The sequence below is a fragment of the Oryctolagus cuniculus genome, chromosome 21 (assembly GCF_964237555.1).
Source record: "Oryctolagus cuniculus chromosome 21, mOryCun1.1, whole genome shotgun sequence".
Classification (NCBI taxonomy): Eukaryota; Metazoa; Chordata; class Mammalia; order Lagomorpha; family Leporidae; genus Oryctolagus; species Oryctolagus cuniculus.
Window position 1 is genome coordinate 5,119,283 of NC_091452.1, and position 5,497 is coordinate 5,124,779.

A 5,497-nucleotide genomic window follows, 5' to 3' on the forward strand; every position below is an offset into this window, starting at 1 on the left:
TGCCGGCGGTAATCGCTTCCCGAAGTGCTGATAGGGAGAGAGACCGCTGGGCTCGCCGGGCTCGCCGGGCTGCGGAGCACGACCAGCGGCCAGCGGCCAGCGCCAGCGACTTCTGCGGTACCGCGGGCCCAGGCCAAGGGCACCCGCCGCCGCCGCGGCCTGGGTGGGTGTGCGGGCGGCCCGCGAGCGCCGTTTCTATAGGATCGGATCCGGAGCGCCACCAGCGCGGCCCGTCCTCGTTAGTATAGTGGTGAGTATCCCCGCCTGTCACGCGGGAGACCGGGGTTCGATTCCCCGACGGGGAGGCGATGCTATGTTTTTTTCTTCTGCTGCATTTTGAAAAGCGGAAGGAACGCCGCAGGAGCTCCGGGGCGCCGGCGCGGGGCGCGGGGCCGGGGGCCGGGGCGGGCGAGCCACGTACCCGTAGGCCGGAGTGGGCATTCGCGGAGCGCACGCTGTGATATCGACACCAGCAGCAGCACCGGCGGAGCGTGCACGCGCTCGCGGCTGGCGTCCCAGCGACCACGGGGCGGCTGCGGGGCGGGGCGGTGCGCGGCCGCAGGCGGTCGCCTGTCGCCTCCTGAGTCCGCGCTGGGCGGGTCCTCTGGGCAAGTTGGGGGGGCAGCCGCTGCTCCCGTCTGTCCCCTGCGGGACCCCAGTGTACCCCCCACCCCCGTCCTTTGTCTTTCCTGTGCGTTTTGATTGTCAGAAAAATGATCCGCGTGGTCGTTACATTAAAAACCACTCCGCCTTAGTGGAAACCAGAGCCGGCGTCCCCGCCACGGCCTGCGAAGCGCGCGCTCGGTTTTTCGGGTCCTGGAAGGACTTGCACGGGCGAGGACGTGGCCCGCATCACCCCCCCCCCCCGCCGCCGCCGCCCCCTCCGTGCTCTGCTGACATCTGGGCGCCGTGCAGAGGACAAGCGGGTAACCCGGCTGCCTCCTGGGTCGAGGAACACCTTCGGTCACCGCGTCCGCTTAGACCCTCGTCTCGCTTTTTTGCAAAAGCCACCTCCGGCCGGGCTGAAAAGGCGTTTCACGCGGCGAGCAGGGGTCCACGCGTCCTGCGCTCCCCAGCACCCGCGCCGGCCGCGGCTGTGGGCTGCGCCCGGCACCACCTGGCCAGCGCGGGCAGCAGCGGGCTCTGTGCTGTAGAAATAGATTCCGCCAGTCGCTGGGCAAAATCCGGAGGTACCCACAGCCGCGGTCACGGGGAGGGCCCTGCCCGCGGAGCAAAGTCGACTCGCCAGAATTCACAGAGAAAGCTTGCTCCTAGACTCTAAGTAGACCAAACTTCGTGCTTGGCCTGTGACGCTTATGCATTTTGTTGGGGTTCCCCCCTTTTTCTTATGACCCAAATCTTGGGGACAGGTAGCAAGGGGCTGGGGGAGAACACGGGGAGGCCTGAATGTGGGTGCGGGTTCCCTTCTGGGGAACTAGACAGAGCCAGGATGCGCCAAGCGCCACGTTAGAATGGGGACGGTCATGTTATGTGAGTCTCACCTCGGTTCCTAGAGACAGAGACAGACAGAGAGAGATTTGCTTTGGGGAAAAAGAAAAAAATTTAAAATGCAGAGTTTGCCTGGAGGAGGAAGGCGAGGAGTGGAGAGGACCGTCTGGAGGCAGAGCTGTGCCTCTGTTGGACCAAGTGGGGAGGGGGGCACAGGGGTGAGGAGACGGGACAGCACACGGCCATGCGGACTGAGCCCTCCCAGCGCTGCACGGCTCACACAGCCGTCTGCCCCCTAACGCGGAGGACTTGGGGAGAGACCGCTATGCTCCGTGGGGTGCAGCCCGGTGGCTCCTTGGCTCTCACTGAGGATCTCTCTTCCGCTTGGTGAATGAAAATGGGTCTTGCTGCGTTTTCTTAACGTCAGATCCAGGACAGGAAACGTGAGCTGCCCGTGTGTCCTGCTGGCGTCCCCTCGTGTGCCTGGCCCAGCAGGACCGACAGGCGGCGGTGATGAGAACTCCCAGCTGCAGGCTTCTCCGATGGTTGGCACTAAGCACCTTCTGATTTAGAGTCAAGTTGCAGACCGAGGACAAGGCGCTGGTTCTGCGTGGACTGGAAAGAGGCCCTCACCGCTGCGCCTGCCCGGGCCACAGGACGTCTTCGCAGAAGGAAGGCCGGTGCGATGCCAGCATCTGGGGGCTCTCACCAGGGGCGCCGTGATGTGTGCACTGCGGAGAGAGAAGGGGAGGGAGGGGAAGGCCACGGGCAGGAAGGAGACCAAGCCACAGGCTACCAAGTGCCACCGCCCTCCCCCGGGAGCTGCCGGGAGGGGCCCCAGGAGGAACCAACCTGGCCGGCACCGTGACTCAGGGCTCCTGGCCTCCAGAAGTGTGCACGCGTCAGCGCCGGCCGCGGTGGCCACTCGGGGCGTGCTCCTGTGCCTTCCGAGTGACTGACAAGCCGCTGGCAGGTGGGATCCGGGGCCCTCTGCGTGCCCGACATCCAACTGCTCGACTAAGGGAGAAAAAAGGCGACGGGCTGAATGCACTAAATGATTTTGGGGGAAAAACACAAAAAACAAAACCACAGGGTCACGAAACAGTGAATCCGTAATTTGAAAAGCAGCATTTTCCTGCCTTAAGGATTTTTTTTAGTGACACGAGCTGCATTTCTAGAACACGTGCTTTGCTTTGGATCGCTGCAGAGCGAAGGCGCAGCCAGACATGGAAGCCCGGTCCTCTCTCCCAGCTCGAAGCCGGCTGTGCTGTGTTGCTGACCTGGCCGGACCTGACGTCCGTACCAGAAATGAGCGTACTTGTGCTGAAGCCCACAAAGACTCCCGCATCTCCCGGATGACAGCCGATACGCTACCCCAGAAGCCAGAACTCTCCCCGCCCCTAGGAGAATCCAGTGTTAGGTGGACAGCAGAAAAGCACTCTCGCAATGCTGGAGGCCGGCTGCCAACAGACTGCGTGCCTTCCGCGGCCTCTCTCCCTGGCTCGCAGAGGGTCCCTGGTCACTGTGTCCTCCGGCGATCACCGCCCGTGTGTGTGCGTCGGTGTCAGTCTCTGCTTACGAGGCCAGGGGTCCTATGGGATCCCGCCCCAGCGATGTGGCTGCACTGTCTGAGGCGTGGGAGCTGGGAGCGCCAGTGCGGGGAGTTGGGAGGGGACGGCTCAGCCCACCAGGCTTGGGGTCACTGTGTCACTCCCGGAAGGTCAGGAGATTGGCGGGCCCTGCCTCTCTCCCTGCCTCGGGGCCTTTGCCAGCTGCTCCCCACTAGGGGGCTGCCTTGGTCCAGGCCTGGCTCCTCACTGGAGCTCCCCTCCACCTCAGGGGTCTCATCCCTCTCTGCTCTCTGCTGGCCCTGTTTCTCTGCTCGTGGAGGGACCAGACATCATCAGGTGCCTAGCAGGTTCTCCCCATCCCGACCCAGGCAACACCTCTGCCCCCCACCCACTTCCTACAGGCAGGGAGAGGCCCCGGTCGCAACCCCACGCAAGCCTGTTGATGTCTCCATACCTGGAAGCTGAGCAGGTGCGCACAGGTGTGGCGGCCACCTGTGACCACAAGCCTCGGCACGGTCGGCATCCCCCGGCGCCGCCCTCCCAAGCCGGCCCCGAGGGTGAGCCTTGTGTGGAGAAGGGAGCTTGAGGAAGCCAAGCTCCGAGCGAGGTGGGATTCCTTCACTGCTGGCCGGTTGGGTCAACACATATTTACAAAGCCCCCCAGACGGGCCCCAGGGTGTCCAGGCCCTCGGGCACCGCCGTGGCCCAGGCAGCCCCCTCCCTGCTCCCCTTGGCAGGTAAGGGACAAAGATAGTGAGCCATGAGCCAGCATTGAGCAGGCAGCCTCGGGCCGCGCTGGAAGGCGGAGGCGGCAACCTTGAAGGCTGGGCAGGGGCGGACATGAAACCCAGGGACTGCAGGTCCAGGCTGTGTGCATGACAGGGAGGACCGAAAGGAGGCCAGCCAGAGCAGTTGCCGAAATAGCTCAGTTGGGAGAGCGTTAGACTGAAGATCTAAAGGTCCCTGGTTCGATCCCGGGTTTCGGCAGCTTGTCTTTTCTTTGCAAGCTCGCTCCCGCCCCGCGGCGCGTCCTCTTTTGTGTCCGCAGTGTGGGTCCCCTGCGGCTGCCTTTTCCGCACCCTGCACCCCAGCGCCGCAGCCTTGGACCCAGCGGGAATTGGGGGCCGCCTAATGTCCACGTCCGCAAGCCGAACACGGCTCGTGCCACCAGCGAACGCATCCGAGTCCGTAGAATGCGCGAGAAAAACGAGATTCCTTTAAGGGAGCCGCCCGAGCACTAGCTAGCAGCACCAGTCCTCGTTAGTATAGTGGTGAGTATCCCCGCCTGTCACGCGGGAGACCGGGGTTCGATTCCCCGACGGGGAGGTCGCTGCAGTTTTTGTCCGGGCCACACCCCGTCTTACTACTGTCCCCGCGATTTTTCTTCGCTGAGGTCAGTGCAGACTCAACTTCCTGGGTGGCCCAGGCCCCTCTGCTTCCGGTTGTTCACACACCCCCCCCCATCCATTCAACAAGTGTATACCGAGTAGTTAGGAGGCGCCAGGGTTAGCCAGATGGCCCTGCAGCCCTGACTAGCCATGAGAGACAGGGCTGGTACGATGGCAGGACAGAAAACAACACTCACAGCAGCAGAGTGCTGGGATTTCTAGACCCGGTTTGGAGGTGGCCAGTCGCGGGAACAGCCCAGGGGAACAGGTTCCCGGCACAGGGGCCAGCCAGTGCAAAGGCCCTGGGGTGGGAAGGAGGTGGCATGCCGGCTGGTGAGGGAGGGGTGACTGTATCCCCAAATCTCAAGGCTGGCGGGTGGAGGCGGAGCCCTCAGTTTTCTGCCCTCTCCTCGCCTCTCAGCCGTCCTTGCTCCGAGCTCAAGCCCTGGTTCTGGGGGCTGGGGCTGTTTCTTTGCCATTCACTCGACTCTGTCTCCGGGGAGAAAGAAGCCTTCAGACAGACACACAAACCTCGCGTTGGGAGCGGTTTCAGCGTGGGAGAACCAGAGGTTTCCAGGAGGAGGCCCAGGCAGGCCAATGCCCTTCCTCACTGGAAAGAAATTGCTCTCTGTCCGTCCTTGAGCAGCGAGAGCGAAACACTGGGTCCATCTTCTGGTCTGGCATCAGCTAGAATTTTAGTCTGTTACAAACAATGGCCTACTTGGGACATATCAAATGATTTATTTTGGTTTGCTGTTGCTACATGCTAACATTCATTGAAATATATGGCATACAATTTCAACTTGGGGGGAAACCTTCTGAGAGTATAATTTGGTGGAGCATTAAGCCTTTGACTATCAGAGGATTTACCAATGTGTTACCTCAGAAATTATAAAAGGAAGGACAGGGAGATCTCACTACGGGAACTGTGTCTATGAACTGCATTGTCTGCGCCCTTCATAAACCATAAAGAAGAGAGTACAGCAGGGATTTCTAAGAGGCAGCAGCCAGAGGGAGGGGGATGTAGCTCAGTGGTAGAGCGCATGCTTTGCATGTATGAGGTCCCGGGTTCGATCCCCGGCATCTCCA

At 62.0% G+C, this 5,497-nt stretch overlaps 2 non-coding genes across 2 annotated transcripts; both read left to right on the forward strand.

Annotated features, from left to right (window-relative positions):
• Positions 1–3,934: 3,934 nt before the first annotated feature.
• TRNAF-GAA (transfer RNA phenylalanine (anticodon GAA)) lies at positions 3,935–4,007 on the forward strand. The gene has a single exon. It is a non-coding gene; the product is annotated as a tRNA-Phe (tRNA).
• Positions 4,008–5,425: 1,418 nt separating this feature from the next.
• TRNAA-UGC (transfer RNA alanine (anticodon UGC)) lies at positions 5,426–5,497 on the forward strand. Its single transcript has one exon. It is a non-coding gene; the product is annotated as a tRNA-Ala (tRNA).